The sequence below is a fragment of the Schistocerca nitens genome, chromosome 2 (genome assembly GCF_023898315.1).
Source record: "Schistocerca nitens isolate TAMUIC-IGC-003100 chromosome 2, iqSchNite1.1, whole genome shotgun sequence".
NCBI classification, from domain to species: Eukaryota; Metazoa; Arthropoda; class Insecta; order Orthoptera; family Acrididae; genus Schistocerca; species Schistocerca nitens.
The window spans coordinates 580,136,613-580,155,203 of record NC_064615.1 but is presented as its reverse complement, the minus strand read 5'-3'; the positions used below and the strand labels follow the sequence as shown (position 1 = coordinate 580,155,203).

The 18,591-nt window shown below is 45.5% G+C and overlaps 1 protein-coding gene and 1 pseudogene across 3 annotated transcripts in view; both read right to left on the bottom strand.

Moving 5' to 3' along the window:
* LOC126236637 (stimulator of interferon genes protein homolog) overlaps nt 1–18,591 on the bottom strand; it is a 351,257-nt gene that overhangs the window by 272,878 nt on the left and 59,788 nt on the right. The gene's annotated exons all lie outside the window — the stretch shown is intronic.
* On the bottom strand, nt 14,335–14,454 carry LOC126237700 (U2 spliceosomal RNA; annotated as a pseudogene).

Below are 18,591 nucleotides of genomic sequence, written 5' to 3'. Positions count from 1 at the left end.
AAAAGGAGTATAGATAAGGGAGTCCAGATATTCAAGGCAAAAAGGACACTCTACCCATCCCCTTCAGAGTGACAATGGCAGAGGCGAAAGTAGTATAAATAAGAGAGCCCAAGTAGTTGTGTCACCATTCTGTCCACAATTCTAACCTGAGAGAATGAAGACTCTTTAAACTGGAGGCCAACCACAACTGCCACTTGGTGATGAACTTCGGCAGCCAGACAGCCCACTGAACTAACCACAAAGCTCCACTATGGACGCCTCACAGCTGTGGTGAGGTGGGCCCAAAACTTGGCACTGCACAGATTGTGAGGTAACAGGCAAATCAGTGGCCGCACGGACTGCTTGGCGGTCGCGGGCCGCTCGGCAGGCCGACCACATTGTGCCAGACGCTGGCCGAAGCAAGAGGGGACCAGCCGTGTGGCTGGGAATTCCATGGTGACGCTACACACTATGTTGATGAAGGAGACATGCCAGGAGTGCCAAAGATGGTGGACTTTGTGAAACCTTAATGGCAGACATTTAACAGTTCGTATAGAACTTAATAGTAGCCAGATGAATCATGATACCTCAAAAAGAAACATGTACATTATTATTATTTGCACGACAATTCTGGAGGTGTAATCAGATGTTCAATATCTTTATTAGTTTAAAGTTTAGTATCTGACTATAAATTAGACAAGTAACACCACACCCAACAACGAATTTCCAAAATGTAAATGCTTCATCCGATTTCGTCGATCAACATGTCTTTAGAAAGCTATTAGTGTAAACCTAAATTGGTATAAATTACAGGCATGTAACTTGAATAGTACATGAGTTATAGGAGGAAAAGTGGCCGATTACTATTGATCGCATCAGGCCTTATTACTCCACAGTTACACGAAAAAACGGTAGCAGCATGTTTGTAAATATATTATTCATCTATGTCTTTGTTTATATCCAATGTACACTATTCATGAAGAACTGGTTAAATATTTACTCTATGTTAGAAAGCACAGAGACATTAGGCTCCTGGCCTATCTTTTGCTTCGTTTCTTTTGATATATGTTTATTTAATAGTTTATGTATTTAATAATGTGTGTTAGAGTGTGTTTATGGTCCAGCCATACGAATATTTATTTAATTTCAAGTATTTAAATGTAGATCCACTATTTCGTATTTGCTTAAATATGTTTGTGGGTGCGTTAGCTTGAAGACATGGTGCGAGTGCTCCAGCCAATCACAGCACTTGTGAATGTGGAGACTGGATGGAAGCAGGTGAAGAGCATCGTTTCGAGAGAGGACAGGGTAGTTCTGGAGAGGATGGCACAAGACACGAGAATGAGTGCCGGACACGGACAGTACAGCGTGATGGACGACAGTCGGCGGAAAGACTTGGACAATGGAGCAGTTTGCTCGTGGTCGCGAAGAATAGAAATATTTCGAAGTGCCGACCTGTGCTCTTGTGTGATTTCCATGGCTTCTGCAGTGAAGACGAAGTGTGTGTTTCGAAGTGAATATCTCGCAAGCTATGTTGTTGTTGTTCACAACTAATTATGTGCAGTAGGAATCTATTGTTTCCCTGTTATTCAACTTATATTTTATTTAATTGCTGGACCATCAACACCAACAAGTGTTTTGCAGAAATATACGGCATTCTCAACAGTATCCTGCTATCATACTCATCATTTAAAGTTGTTAAAATAGTACCTGCAGATTTTATTTACTTGAATTCTTTCATTTATAGATGTGTATTTCATGTTCAAAATTCGCAATTGCCGAGTGATAGGAACCTTCGACCATTCGATTGATGTGCTTCTTCATATTGTATACTGTAGACTCAGCAATATTTGGCCTGTAATGCGGCAACTACGTATCCCAGCCCCTAGACATCGAAACCAGCCAAAACTTTGTTGGAGGGTGCGTAGTTGAGGGCCACGACCACCAGTACACATTTATTGCGAAAGCCCGCAAGATGCAGGGAGCAGGGGCACAACAAGCCTCTGCTCTCTGGCAGACACTATTTGATGGACTGCCAGCTGCCATTTGCAAGGGCAGAGCCAGGGCACGATTTTGTGACATCCTGGTTCCAAGGCTGTCCTCAATCACCGATCGAGCTGCCCTGGGTGGACAACTGGAGCTGCTAAGGCTCTACTAAAAGGACAGCTACTGCCAGTTTCCCTCTATGTGGGCTTCCAGCTCAGCCAACACATGTTGTCGGCCATGCCACTGGGTGAGGATAGGAGCCGTTACTTCTTCTAGGACAGAGTGGCTGGGTGCTGGAGCAGCAGATTTCAGTGCTGGCTTTGTGTTGATGCACGTACACACATCACGCTGCTGTCACCAGGATCAGCAGAGGCACTGTTTATTCTTCGACAGAATAAAGTCAATGCCAAAACTGCCTGTCTATCTCTACACACCCCAGCATGATTCACACCTCTCTCCCAAACCATATGTCTAAGTCACCCTGGTGTGTTATGCCCCTGAGGCCATAGTGCTTTAATGCATCTAATATGTACTACAGCATATTCTATCATAATTTCATTCAAAAATATCTTTGTAGGATGTACTTATGTTCTTTATAAAGTTAGGATTAAAGTTTAGGATTAAAGTACATCAACTATACCGTACAGTTTGTGATACATGAATTACTCATTCAGAAACTCAGTAATTTTTATATCTTTACTATCTATCATAGCGTATGGTGGGAATGCAGCTGAGTTTGTTTCTTAATTATAAAAAAATTACCTCTGGCTGCAGGATAGTTTTAAAGCTTTTTTATTACATGATCAATTTCAGGAATTCCATTTCCATCTTCAGCTGCACCTGTGCGCATAGCAAAAATTTTCCAAAAATTGCATTACAATAATGGTCTCAGATACTCCATTCAACTGTTCACCAAACCTGATAACCTCAAGCAGTCAGTAACAGTAAGAGGTTTGCAACACTACATGCACTTGTTACCAAAGTCTCATTTATTTTGAAAGCTATCTCTTCCACTCCCTTTTTGGCCCCATATGTCTCTGTCTTCACCATATCCCATACAGTTTTTATTTTGTTACTTGATGTAATTACCATTTTCTCGTAATAAAGCTGCCTCAATTTCTTGATTACTTGCTTCAATATTTTGCTGTATTCTTTGTAATGCATTACAATTCTAACATCAGAGCTGTTTCTAGATTGTATAAACAGTCTTCTTTTTGTCCCACATGATATCTTTATTCCTTGTGTAATCCGCAGTTTATTTTTTTACTTCAGTTTGATTTGAGGTAGCTTCAGGGGAAAACAATTATCAAAAGTGGAGGTAACTTTTTTAATGAATGCTTTGTATTTTCCATTTGAGTCAGAAGTATTGTGAACATGTATCCAGTTCATGTCTTTGAGCAATTTCCTAAATTTCTCAATTTTTTTACCTATTTATTACCCTCCTGTACTCAGATTTAATAATTTTTTATCCTGACAAATTTCAACATTTATGATGCTGCATGTCATGATCAAATAGCCCATTTACTATTGGTTTTGTGATATGACTTTTTTCCCCAGATTTGTCTACAAAGATGTTATCAATAGCAGTCTCAGAGCATTTATATATCCTAGTAGCAAAGTTCACAGTAGGAACTAAATTGAACAATAGTGTTACTGACTGCAATAATTGTTCACTGACAGAGCTTTTCAATAAATCCACATTAAAAATCACCAGCAACCACTGTTTTCTTGTTTTCTACCATGAGATGGAACAGCAGAGCTTCCAGATTTTTTATGAAGAGGTTAAAATTTCCTGAAGGTGTTCAGGTGTTCCGTATATACCTACTATTATAAAGGACGTATTATGAAATACTACTTCTGTTGCACAAGCTTCTAAGTGCTGCACAGAGCAAAATTTATAAAAAATAAATAAAAAAATACTATTTTACACCCCATGGGCTACAAAGTCAAAGTGTGAACCAAGGTGAATCTTCAGCAGTAAGACATTATAGGATAAAATAGAAGTTGCTAAAATCAAGAATTATTTGGCTGGATCAGTGGTCAAATGATGCAGGCATACTAGAAAACATTAATAAAATAGTAATTTCTACCTTCTGTGCTAACCAACAATGAGTAACAGATGGTTGGTTGGTTTGTGGGATTAAAGGGACCAGACTGCTATGGTCATCGGTCCCTTGTTCCAAAAACTAAAAACACCCACAGAGAATAAAAAACGAACAACAGAAAAGACGGCAGACGACTCAGGACAACAAAGACACAGACACAGATCAGACAAAACGAATTAAAATCACACAGTGTGACGGTGGTTGGCCGACCATAGAGAAAAAAAAAGGAAAAGCCAACCACCAAGAAATATATTAAAAACTCAGTCTAAAACCGTAGGCCAAAGGCTAGAATCAACACTAAATAAAGATAAACACTTAGAGTAAATGATAAAAGCCCCCTGCCCGAATAAAACGCAAAACTAAACCTGCCATAGCAGAGTCATCAGTTAAAAGGGCAGGGAGCGTATCAGGCAGAGCAAACATCTGCCTGAGCACAGCTAAAAGTGGACAGTCCAACAAAATGTGGACCACTGTCAATGCTGAGCGATACCGACATAGAGGGGGATCCTCACGGCGCAATAAGTGGCCGTGCGTCATCCGTGTGTGCCCAATGCACAGTCGGCAGAGGACGACAGACTCCTTGCGAGAGACTCGCAAGGAGGAGCGCCACACAGTCGTCGTCTCCTTGATGGCATGGAGTTTGTTAGGGGTGGTCAGACCGCGCCATTCATCGTCCCATAGCGCGAAAACTTTGCGGCGTAAGACTGCTCGCAAATCAGTCTCCAGGAGGCCAACGTCCAGAGATGGTTTACTGGGGGCCTCTTTCGCCAGTCGATCAACATTTTCATTGCCGGGTAACCCAACATGGCCCGGGGTCCACATAAAGACCACAGATCGGCCACAATGGGCAAGAGTATGCAGGGACTCCTGGATAGCCATCACCAGACGAGAGCGAGGGAAACACTGGTCGATAGTTTGTAAACTGCTCAGGGAGTCGCTACAGATAACGAAGGACTCACCTGAGCAGGATCTGATACACTCTAGGCACGAAAGATGGCGACCAGCTCAGCAGTAAAAACGCTGCAGCCAGCCGGCAAGGATCGTTGTTCGTAATGGTCCCCTAGAGTTAGAGCATAACCGACCCGACCAGCAACCATCGAACTGTCAGTGTATACAACGCCAGAGCCCTGATACGTGGCTAGGATGGAATAAAAGCGGCAGCGGAAGGCCTCCGGAGGGACTGAGTCCTTCGGGCCCTGTGCCAAGTCGAGCCGAAGGCAAGGGCGAGGAACACACCATGGGGGTGTACGCAAAGGGGCCCGGAAAGGAGGTGGAACAGGGAAAACACAAAGCCCAGAGAGAAGCTCTTTGACAAGGACCGCAATCGTACTACCTGACTGGGGCCGACGTTCTGGCAGATGGACGACTGATTGCGGGAACAGAAGATGATAACTTGGATGCCCGGGCAAGCTAAAACCATGGGCAGCATAAGCAGCCAGTAAACGGTGGCGCCGTAACTGCAGTGGAGGGACACCTGCCTCCACGAGTAAGCTGTTCACAGGGCTGGTCCGGAAAGCACCAGTGACAAGGCGTATCCCACTGTGAAGGATTGGGTCCAGCACCTGCAACGCCGAAGGGGATGCTGAACCATAAGCCAGGCTCCCATAATCCAGACGAGACTGGATTAATGCCTGGTAGAGCCGTAAGAGGGTAGATCGGTCGGTACCCCACCTGGTGTGGCTCAAGCATCGCAGAGCATTAAGATGCCGCCAACACATCTGTTTAAGCTGCCGAATATGAGGCAGCCAAGTCAACCGGGTATCAAAAACCACACCCAAAAACCTATGTGACTCCACCACAGCAAGAAGTTCGCCGTCAAGATAAAGCCGCGGCTCCGGGTGAACAGTGTGTCGCCGGCAGAAATGCATAATGCAGGTCTTGGCAGCTGAAAACTGGAACCCATGAGCTACAGCCCAAGACTGCGCCTTGCGGATAGCGCCCTGCAGTTGACGTTCAGCAGCTGCAATGCCAATAGAGCTATAGTAAAGGCAGAAGTTGTAAGCATACAAAGACACTGAGACAGACGTTCCCACCGCCGCAGTGACCCCGTTAATTGCTATTAAAAACAGGCAGACACTTAAAACAGATCCCTGTGGCACCCCGTTCTCCTGAACTCGGGAGGAACTAAGAGAGGCCACGACTTGCACGCGTAAGGTACGATGCGACAGAAAATTGAGTATGAAAATCGGCAGCAGACCCCGAAGACCCCAATCATGAAGTGTAGACAGGATGTAATGGCGCCACGTCATACCATACGCCTTCCGCATGTCAAAGAAGACAGAGACTAGGTGCTGACGGCGGGCAAAGGCCGTACGGATGGCGGACTCCAGGCTCACCAGATTGTTGGCGGCAGAGCGGCCTTTTCGGAACCCACCCTGAAACGGAGCCAGGAGGCCCCGAGACTCAAGTACCCAACTCAATTGCTGGCTCACCATTCGTTCGAGAAGCTTGCAAAGAACGTTGGTGAGGCTAATGGGGTGGTAGCTGTCCACCTCCAAAGGGTTCTTGCCAGGTTTCAAAACAGGGATGAAAATGCTTTCCCGCCATTGCGACGGAAATTCACCCTCGACCCAAATATGGTTGTAAAGGGCGAGGAGGCGTCGCTTGCAGTCCACTGAAAGGTGTTTCAGCATCTGACAGTGGATTCAATCTGGCCCAGGAGCAGTATCAGGGCAAGCGGCTAAGGCACTGTGAAATTCCCACTCACTGAATGGAACATTGTAGGTTTCAGGATGGTGGGTGCGAAAAGAAAGGCTCCGAAGTTCCCTCTGCTCTTTAATGGAGCGAAAGGCCAGTGGGTAAATTGCAGAAGTGGAACTCAGAGCAAAATGATCTGCCAAGCATTTGGCGATGACGTCGGAGTCAGTACAAACTGCTCCATTCAGTGAGAGGGCAGGGACGCTGACGGGGGTCCGATAGCCGTAGAGGCGTCGAATCTTGGCCCAGACCTGCGATGGAGTGACATGGAGGCCAATGGTGGACACATACCGCTCTTAGCACTCCTGCTTGCGTTGGTGGATAAGGCAGCGGGATCACGCATGCAGCCGTTTGAAGGCGATGAGGTGTTCTATGGAGGGATGTCGCTTGTGACGCTGTAGTGCCCGCTGGCAATCTTTAATTGCTTCAGCGATTTCAGGCGACCACCAAGGCACAGTCCTCCGCCAAGGGGACCCAGAAGAATGGGGAATGGCAGATTCTGCGGCAGTAACGATGCCGGTGGTGACCGTGTGGACCACCACATCAATGGTGTCATTAGAGAGAGGTTCAATAGCAGCAATGGAGGAGAACAAGTCCCAGTCAGCCTTATTCATAGCCCATCTGCTAGGGCGCCCAGAAGAGTGACGCTGTGGCAGTGACAGAAAGATCGGAAAGTGGTCACTACCACACAGGTTGTGTTGCACACTCCATTGGACGGTAGGTAAGAGGCTAGGGCTGCAGATCGAAAGGATGATGGCGGAGTACGTGCCATGCGACACAATGAAGTGTGTGAAGGCACCATCATTTAAAATCGAAAGATCGAGCTGTGCCAATAAATGCTCAATGGTGGCGCCTCGACCTGTTGCCACTGACCCACCCCAACAGAGGGTTATGGGCGTTGAAGTCGCCCAGTAACAAGAAAGGTGGCGGCAATTGGACTATCAGCGCAGCCAGGACATGCTGCGTGACATCACCATCCGGTGGAAGGTAAGGACTAGACGGTAACAGCCTGTGGAGTCCACACCCGAACAGCGACAGCCTCTAAGGGTGTTGGTAGAGGGACAGACTCACTGTGAAGAGAGTTAAGGACATAGATGCAGACGCCACCAGACACCCTTTCATAAGCTGTCCGGTTCTTATAACAACCCTGATAGCCATGGAGGGCGGGGGTTCGCATTGCTGGGAACCAAGTTCCCTGAAGAGCAATGCAGAAGAAAGGGTGAAGGCTGATAAGTTGTCGGAGCTCAGCTAGATGGTGGAAGAAGCCGCTGCAGTTCTGCTGGAGGATGATATTGTCCATGGCTGAGAAAGGCGTGAAGGAACTGGGGAGGCAGATTACGCCACTGCATCACCTTCTGCCTCCGATTGAGCACCTGTGGAAGTGCTGTCCATTGCATCTGAGGGACCGGCGAGATCGAGGTCTTCAGCAGACACCAGAATCTCCATCTCATCCTCAGACGCAGAGCTTGTAGGAAGCGGTGGGATGGATGCCACCGCAGTCGTTAGTCATGGGAACTTTTTTCTTCTTCTGCTTCTCTCGCTGTGCCTTCGGTGGTTCAGGCTGGGAGGGCTACACTGGGTCAGTCTCAGGGACGGACGACGACTGTGAGGCCCAACGACCAGGGACTGGTGGGTGTTTCAGCCACCTCCGGGTGTGTGCTTTTCCGCTGGTCGGAACTTGCGAAGGGAGGTCCCCAAGGGACCCCTTCCTGGCGAGAGTAGCCGAAGAAGTCTTACTCTTCTCCGGCTGGGAAGGGGGAACTGATGTCCACGATGGTTGTGGGGGGGGGGGGGTGGTGTTGCTCCTGAAGGAGATGGAGCAGGAGCAACAGTGCCCCCCACAACCAAGGGGGCCGGTGGATTCTGACTGATCTTAGAACCAATGATACGTGACGATGGGAGAACCGTTGTTGCAGCAGCGGCGTAGGTCGACGTCATTGCCACAGGATGGAGCCTCTCATACTTCCGTTTAGCCTCGGTGTAGGTCAGGCGGTCCAGGGTCTTATATTCCATTATCTTTCGTTCTTTCTGGAATATCCTACAGTCCGGCGAGCAGGGGGAATGGTGTTCTCCACAGTTAACACAGATGGGAGGCAGAGCACATGGAGTATTGGGATGCAAATGACGTCCACAATCCCGACATGTGATGCTGGAAGTACATCGGGATGACATATGCCCAAACTTCCAGCATTTAAAACACACTTCCAGCATTTAAAACACCGCATCGGGGGAGGGATATATGGCTTCACATCACAGCGGTAAACCATCACCTTGGCCTTTTCGGGTAAAACATCACCTTCGAAGGCCAAGATGAAGGCTCCGGTGGCTACCTGATTATCCCTCGGACCCCGATGGACGCGCCGGACGAAGTGAACACCTCTTCGTTCTAGATTGGCGCGTAGTTCATCGTCGGACTGCAGAAGAAGATCCCTGTGGAATATAATACCCTGGACCATGTTTAAACTCTTATGGGGAGTGATGGTGACGAAAACATCCCCTAACTTGCCACAAGTGAGCAACCTCCGTGACTGGGCAGAGGATGCTGTTTTGATGAGAACCGACCCAGAGCGCATTTTGGACAAGCCCTCCACCTCCCCGAATTTGTCCTCTAAATGCCCCACAAAAAACTGGGGCTTGGTCGACATAAATGATTCCCCATCAACTCACGTACATACGAGGTACCGAGGTGAATAATCTCCACTGCCTTCTTTAGCTAGACGTTCCTCCCATGGAGTGGCCAGGGAGGGAAATGATCTCTGATCAAATTTCTTTCCATTGAGGTTAGACCTTGATCACTTAGAGACTGCTGGTGGAGGCCCACCAGTGAGAGATGATGTACCACGCTTCATTGCGGGTCATCCGCCCTGATGCCACCCACTCCGACCAGGGGCTCTCCCCACGGGCGCCACCCAGCCACAGCAAAGACCACCTGGCAGGATGGCCTTTGCTGGGAGTCCCGATGCCCCAGAGGGATAGGCATCTACTCCTCGGTATACATGGGGAGGTAGCAGCTCAGGCATCAGCAGTGCGATCCCTGTGTAGTCAGGGGGCTACCACCAAGAGGGTACATGACGACCCCACCACAACGGACTGGCTACCGTACTGGTTGTCGGGTGTCGAATATCCATCAATAAAGCGAGCAAAGATGGATGTGCACAGTGGAGGGAATGTAGGCTACCCAGAACACACTGCAGCCGATGTGGCCGGAAGCTCAGTGTAAATCCAACTCCATGACAGTAGCGAATATGCCAGATCTTAGGGCAAGATGGATAGAGAATGCACCACGTAAGGCGTCCTTCCCCAAATGGTATGCATTACTGGAAAATTTGGAAAGGCAGTGGTCATGCCCCTTAGGGGACCATCACATTAAAGGCCAAAACAGTTGAGACTCCTTTTAGTCACCTCTTACGACAGGTAGGAATACCGCGGGCCTATTCTTACCCCCGAACCCGCAGTGGGGAATGAGTAACAGACAGGCACAATGAAAGAACTGTTACACATACAAGATTACGATCAAAGCCTTCTTCAGAAAAGAAAACACACACACATTCACACAAGCAACACACCTCATGCACAAAATGACTACCTCTGGCCCCTCCAGCCAGAACACAAATGTTGAAGAGTTGAACAGAAACAGCAATCTGGAGTGAGGTTGGGAGGAGGGAGTGAGAGCAGGGTATGGATGGGGGGAGAAAAGTCAGTGTTGCCTGTGGAGCATGCAGGGGTTAGATGGTAACAAGACATTGGGAGGCTGTGGGGGTGAGGGGGGGGGGGGATGGGGAATGGAAAAGGAGAGTAACAGAGAAGGCGGTCGTGTGTGTGTGTGTGTGTGTGTGTGTGTGTGTGTGTGTGTGTGTGTGTGTAACTGTTGAGTGGAGGGTGTGGGGACAGTAGGTTATCATAGGTTGAGAAGGGGATTGTTTCGAGAGTGAATAATGTGTTGTAAGATAGCTCCCATCTCCTCAGTTCAGAAAAAAAGGTGGTTGAGGGAGGATACAGATGGTCCAAGAAGTGAAACAGCCATTGAAATCAAAGATATTATATTCAGCTGCATATTGTGCCACGGGATGGCCCACTTTGTTTTTGGCCAAAGTTCGGCAGTCACCATTCATCCTGGTGGACAGCTGATTGGCGTTCATACAAACATAAAACGCTGCACAATGATTGCAGCAGAGGTGGTATATGACATGGGCTCTGATAGGTTAGGATAAACCTGTGATAGGACTGGAACAGGAAGTGCTGGGTGGGTGGACTAGGTAGGTCTTGCACCTAGATTGGGATTTGGGTTGGCACGGCGGTGACTATGATGTGCAGGTCAGGTGGGTGATGGCAAACCAATTTAGAAGGGGTGGGAATGATCCTGGGTAGGATGTAGCTCAATTCAGGGCACCATGACAGATTATCAAACCTCTGTTGAAGGACGTGGTTCAGTTGTTTCAGTCTGGGGTGGTACTGGTTGACAAGGGATGTGCTCCTTCGTAGCTGGTTCTTGTGGGTGGTGGGAGGATTGAGGGTTGGGGTGGGGGAGAGATCTGTTTGTGGATTAGGGATGGGAAATAGGACACCTCTGTAAAGGCCTTTGGGAGACCTTCAGCATAACAAGTAAGGGAATTCTTGTCACTGCAGATATGCCATCCGCTGGTGGACAGGCTGTAGGGGAACAATTTTTTGTTGTGAAAGGAATGGAAGCTGTTGAAACGCAACAGTAGTTGGTGAGTTTAGTGTGGACAGAGATGTGGATGGAGCCACCAGGGAGGAGAAGGTCAGTGTCCAGGAAGGTGGCACACTGGATTGAGGAGGACCAGGCAAAGAAGATGGGAGAGGTATTGAGGCTGTGAAGGAATGAGGATAGGGCGTCTTTGCTGTGAGTCCAGATCATGCAGATATCATCAATGAATGTTAACCAGACCATGAGTGTGGAGTTTTGTGAGATTAGGAAGCCTTCCTCTGGATTGTGCATAAACAGATTGGCATAAGAAGGTGCCATGCAGGTTCCCATAGTTGTGCCATGGATTTGTTTGTATATCTTCCCTTCTTATGAGAGGTAGTAGTGTGTTGGGATTAAGTTTGTAATATGTATGAGGAATGAGGTCATGGGTTTACAATCTGACAGACATTGGGAGAGGTAGTGTTCAATAGCAGCAAGGCCATGGGCATGAAGGAGGTTAGTGTATAGGGAAGTGGCGTCAGAAGTGATGAATACGGATCCAAGAGGTAAAGGTGTGGGGATGGTGGAGACTCACTGAAGGAAGTGGTTGGTACCACTGATGTGGAAGGTTAGATTTCAGGCAATTGGCTGGAGGTGTTGGTCGATAAGGGCTGAAATTCTTCCAGTAGGAGCACAATAACCAGCTACAATCGGGTATCCAGAAGTGTTGGGTTTGTGGATTTTGGGGAGCATGTAGAACATGAGTGTGTGGGATGTCATAGGGGTGAAGAGGGAAATGGATTCAGGCAAGAGGGTTTGGGAGGGGCCTAAAGCTTTAAGCAGAGGTTGGAAGTTATGTTGGAGATCTGGGATGGGATCACTCTGGCAAAGTTTATAGGTGGAGAAGACTGAAATTGGCAGAGGCGTTCTGCCTGGTAGTCACTGCAATTCATAACGACAGTGGCGGAACCTTTGTCAAGTGGAATGACTATGTCAGGATCTGTTTTGAGGATATGGATTGCTGTCTTTTCTTTTGCTGAAAGGTTAGCACTATTACGAAAAGACCTTGGAAAGGATGGTGATGCCTAGTTGGAGAGTTGGAAGCAAGGAATTCCTGGAAGGTGACTGGGAAGTGATTAGATTGGAGTGGGGAGAGGAGGGGGGGGGGGGGGGGGGAGGACCACAGTTGGATGGTGGTATGAACTAGGGGTCAATGTTGGAATTAGGTTGGCTTTGGATGGAGCAATTGGTAGTGAAGAAGTGTTTCCATTCCAGGGATTGGGAGAAGTAGAGTAGGCCTTTGAGAGCAAAAACAATTGGCATCATAAGCACTCTTTTCATAAGCTTAGATCACCAATAAGTAAAAGAAGTTACAAGCAACTACATGTTATGCTCAGTTGCTGGAATGAACGAGAGCTAAAAACAAGGACTGCCCTTTGAAGAAAGATCCACAAAATTCACCATAGCGACAGGGAAGGTCCCTTAACCTGAGATTGAATGTCCTTCAAAATATTGCTATGATGGATAAAAAGTAAAACACAATTGATAGCCCAGGTGTCATTCACTAAAATGATTGACAACTCAGACAGCAAACATACACTGTAAGGCAAGTGGTTAAAGAAAAAAGGGCATTGGGTCAAGAAATGGCGAATCATCAAAGGTGATGACAATGAGCACAAAGTGGTAGGGGATCACTATGTAACAGATAATGATGGCTAAAATTACAGTGTCCTACACACAACCTAGCTACTAAAATAATCACCTCACGATGAGAGGGCAGAGAGGATGTTGGCCAAGTTGTTGAGAGAGGTTGAATTTCCCAGAGCTTGTTCCCATGAAGAGAAGATCAGTGGTGATGCCAAAGTGACACCATCCGCCAACAGACAGCAACAAGCAGATCATCCAAAGGAATGGAAGAGGTTGCAAGTCAATGTAGGACTGCAGCCTTGGCAGCAGCATCAGCAGCCTCATTTCCCATCAGACCAACGTGGCAAAGAACCCACCATCACCGTGGCTCCCTCAACAGCAAGGAAGCGAAAACTTTCTAGGACCCGTTGTGCTAAGGGATGGACTGTGTACAGCACACAGAGGCTCTGAAGGGCACTGAGAGAATTGGAGCACATGGCACAATTAAAAATCCTGTGTTGTTAGATGTACTGTGTGGCTTGATAGAAAGCAATGAGATCTACTGCAAAAATCAAGCAGCGTTCTGAAGCCAATACCAAAAATGGTCAGTGCCAATGACAAATGCACACCCGAGACCACAGTTGATCTTAGAGCCATTAGTGTACATGAAGGTGCTATTTCTGTAAAATTCTGGTTCTACAGTGCAGAATGTAGCAGATATTAAATTGATAAGAACAGATTTTTTAGACTTGAGGTAATACTCAGGCGTGGGAAGGAACATAGGATAGGTTACACTTCAGGGATAGATCAAACTGGAGTCATCAGGGAACCGCAGCACGCTTTTGGGTCAACCAGAGAGTCATTGCTCAGCAGATAATATCAGGCTGATGCTAGTGCCAGTGTAAGAATTGTTTTGGCAAGAAAATAGGAGACCTTGGTTTGATCTGGACTGCAGTGGCACAGTCTGACCAAGATAAAATGCTGATGTTAACCCTGGTGGAGGCCCAGCACAATGGCTGGCTGGGGAGAGAAATGTGATTGTGCATCATGGCAGGCGATCACTCCTTTAGGGTAGCCAGCATCTCACCACGAGAGGCAACACCAATATTTACAGTTGTAGTTTGCAAACTGGACACCTTGGCTATGAGCAGAGGGGAGGTGGTTGCACGCAACTTTCTTGCTAGCCAGTCCGCATTCCACACACAGCCATAAAGGTTTATGCAAAGGAGGCCAGAACTCGACAAACTGGTTTTGTATAGGACGGGCCACTGCAGCTGTCACCCTCTGAAAAAAGAAGAGTCTAAAAAATCATACATGGCATTTTAGTATTGGAGAGCAATGTATCTTATGAGCAATTAAGCTGATAAGAAAAGATACTACACTTTGATCTTGGCCAAAAGGACAAGAAGCAATTTTTGGATAGGGCTGACTCTTCTGTGGGCCTGAGAATTTCAGTGGAAAGATTAACAACAATGTTCTGCAATTGTTTTGGCTCTGGAATTGGTGGAGTGGTGGTAGGTAGTTTGGGATGATAAGGCAAGTTGCAAAAGTCAGCTAGGCAGGGTCTTGGTGCTATATGAAGTTGTTGAGGAGGAACACTATCAGTAGCATAAAGGTTTGATAGTGGTGTCCCAGGGTGGCAGCAGGACCTCAGAAGGATGAATAGCTTGGCGGTGCCTGGAATGCTCTTCCATATACTGGAGTGCTCACAGTAGGGACTGCCACAGTAGCAGTACCTTGACGACGGAGCAAATGATGTTCTTGGATGCCTCTGGCTGGAGATTTGTTTTTCCAGCACCAGGTTTGTGAGAGACAGGGACAGGGATAGGGACAGGTGAAATCTAAGAAGCTGAAGGTCATTGTGAAAGAAAGTGTTGGTTCCAGAGAAAAGAATTTTTATGATTAGGCTGTTGGGTAGGATTCCATGGTTTAGGCAGCATTTAAGGAAAGGGTGCGAGACTGTGTTTTAGCTAGGGAAAGGGACAATTTTCGAACTAGGGAAGAAAGATGGAACAGGGGTTTATCATGGCAGGGATGGCATTGGAGAAACTGGAAATGATGTAGGAAATGGGCAAATGAAAGGACAACATAGTTGTGATGGGAGCTGGATTGATATTCCCACCTGTACTTTCCACTGTTTGGTTATTTACTACCCATCATCCTGTAATGCTGGCAACTAACTTTTCATTTAACATTAAAGGAAATTTATAGTAAATTTGTTACTAAAACACATCATGGCATTGGTATTCCAAAGCAATTAAATACTATTAACTAATATTTGGTTAGCTATGAGTAACTGTAATTCCATGCATAATCTAACTTAAGCACACGAACTTTAACTTGATCTTATGACCAGTAGGCTTGACAATTTGTGTCATACACTTTATGAGAAATGCTGGTATGTTGTACATGCATTATTCTAGTACCTATTATTCTACATTTGATGTTCTCACAATTACATACCTTTCATCATACGACTATGCAGCTCAGGGGGCAGAAGACAGACTTTTATTGCATTTCAGTGCTCTTCCAGAGTAATATTCACTAAGTTTTATCACAATGATTTTCAATTACATGAATGATTTATGTTATTTAAAGGCAGTATTCCCACTGTATATGTCCCTTAGTTTTAAACTAAACATTAGTTGCCAACATTACATCATGATGGTTAACACACAATGTCAAAATTAGCATCATATTAATATTTTCTGCTTTGTTATACCAAGGGTCCAACAAGAAAATTCTAGTGATTTTAGAAACTTCTGTTTTATCATATGGCATCTTAAGGTGAATATTCAGCTAGTTTCACACTTTGACTATATAGCCTATAGGGTAAAACAGTTTTTTCATTACATTTAAGTATCCTTTCAGATTAATATTCACTTGTATCCAGTATTGACATTTGCTGTCAATGCCATTTACTACCGCTTGTAGAGAGTGGTTATACAGTCGTGCTGTAATTGGTTTTAATTTAACTATAAATTGGTTACCAGTAATATGTAATGACATTCACATTGCAAAGACAGAAAATATTATTGGCTTATATTTGGCCTGTACTATGCGTAATTTTCATTCCATTTATATTCTGACTTGAGCATAAGAAATTTAACCTGATCTTATGTCTGTAGGCTTGACATTTTGTAACATACACTTTATGGCAAATGCTCTTATGTTATATATGTATTGATGTCATTTTTGGAAAATATTTGCTATGCACATAGGTACATATTAAGATGGGAATGGAATTCCTGGAACTTATCATGTGATGTTATTTATAATTAATAATCAGTAATTTTTGTGTATTTATTGTGTCCCTCCCAAAGTTTTCCAGCAGTGGTGTCCCGCCATCTTTTCATTAGAGGGACATTAACTGTTTTTAACTCACTGCATTGTTCAACAAATCCTAGGACAACCTAAAATAATAACAACTCAATACTGTAATTTCTGTGTTATGCTATATCCAGTGGGTTTCTGAAAGATAAATTCTTAATTTAGGCTTATTTCCAGAGCTCAGAAACCATTTCCAGCTGTCATTCTATCATCCACATCATCTGCTTCAGGCTCTTAGATCTTGTCAGCATTTGACTGCAACAGTGTTTCTACCATTTGTTGGTGTGATTTCTAGGGAATTATCTGCTACAACTCATTCATTCACCTAATATGCATGTATATCTTCCCCCATGAACCATGGACCTTGCCGTTGGTGGGGAGGCTTGCGTGCCTCAGCGATACAGATGGCCGTACCGTAGGTGCAACCACAGCGGAGGGGTATCTGTTGAGAGGCCAGACAAACATGTGGTTCCTGAAGAGGGGCAGCAGCCTTTTCAGTAGTTGCAGGGGCAACAGTCTGGATGTTTGACTGATCTGGCCTTGTAACATTAACCAAAACGGCCTTGCTGTGCTGGTACTGCGAACGGCTGAAAGCAAGGGGAAACTACAGCCGTAATTTTTCCCGAGGACATGCAGCTTTACTGTATGATTAAATGATGATGGCGTCCTCTTGGGTAAAATATTCCGGAGGTAAAATAGTCCCCCATTCGGATCTCCGGGCGGGGACTACTCAAGAGGATGTCGTTATCAGGAGAAAGAAAACTGGCGTTCTACGGATCGGAGCGTGGAATGTCAGATCCCTTAATCGGGCAGGTAGGTTAGAAAATTTAAAAAGGGAAATGGATAGGCTAAAGTTAGATATAGTGGGAATTAGTGAAGTTCAGTGGCAGGAGGAACAAGACTTTTGGTCAGGTGATTACAGGGTTATAAATACAAAATCAAATAGGGGTAACGCAGGAGTAGGTTTAATAATGAATAAAAAAATAGGAGTGCGGGTTAGCTACTACAAACAGCATAGTGAACGCATTATTGTGGCCAAGATAGACACAAAGCCCATGCCTACTACAGTAGTACAAGTTTATATGCCAACTAGCTCTGCAGATGATGAAGAAATTGATGAAATGTATGACGAGATAAAAGAAATTATTCAGGTAGTGAAGGGAGACGAAAATTTAATAGTCATGGGTGACTGGAATTCGTCAGTAGGAAAAGGGAGAGAAGGAAACATAGTAGGTGAATATGGATTGGGGGGAAGAAATGAAAGAGGAAGCCGCCTTGTAGAATTTTGCACAGAGCATAACTTAATCATAGCTAACACTTGGTTCAAGAATCATAAAAGAAGGTTGTATACCTGGAAGAATCCTGGAGATACTAATAGGTATCAGATAGATTATATAATGGTAAGACAGAGATTTAGGAACCAGGTTTTAAATTGTAAGACATTTCCAGGGGCAGATGTGGATTCTGACCACAATCTATTGGTTATGAACTGCAGATTGAAACTGAAGAAACTGCAAAAAGGTGGGAATTTAAGGAGATGGGACCTAGATAAACTGAAAGAACCAGAGGTTGTAGAGAGTTTCAGGGAGGGCATAAGGGAACAATTGACAGGAATGGGGGAAAGAAATACAGTAGAAGAAGAATGGGTAGCTCTGAGGGATGAAGTAGTGAAGGCAGCAGAGGATCAAGTAGGTAAAAAGACGAGGGCTAATAGAAATCCTTGGGTAACAGAAGAAATATTGAATTTAATTGATGAAAGGAGGAAATATAAAATTGCAGTAAATGAAGCAGGGAAAAGGGAATACAAACGTCTCAAAAATGAGATCGACAGAAAGTGCAAAATGGCTAAGCAGGGATGGCTAGAGGACAAATGTAAGGATGTAGAGGCTTGTCTCACTAGGGGTAAGATAGATACTGCCTACAGGAAAATTAAAGAGACCTTTGGAGAGAAGAGAACCACTTGTATGAATATCAAGAGCTCAGATGGCAACCCAGTTCTAAGCAAAGAAGGCAAGGCAGAAAGGTGGAAGGAGTATATAGAGGGTTTATACAAGGGCGATGTACTTGAGGACAGTATTATGGAAATGGAAGAGGATGTAGATGAAGATGAAATGGGAGATAAGATACTGCGTGAAGAGTTTGACAGAGCACTGAAAGACCTGAGTCGAAACAAGGCCCCGGGAGTAGACAACATTCCATTAGAACTACTGATGGCCTTGG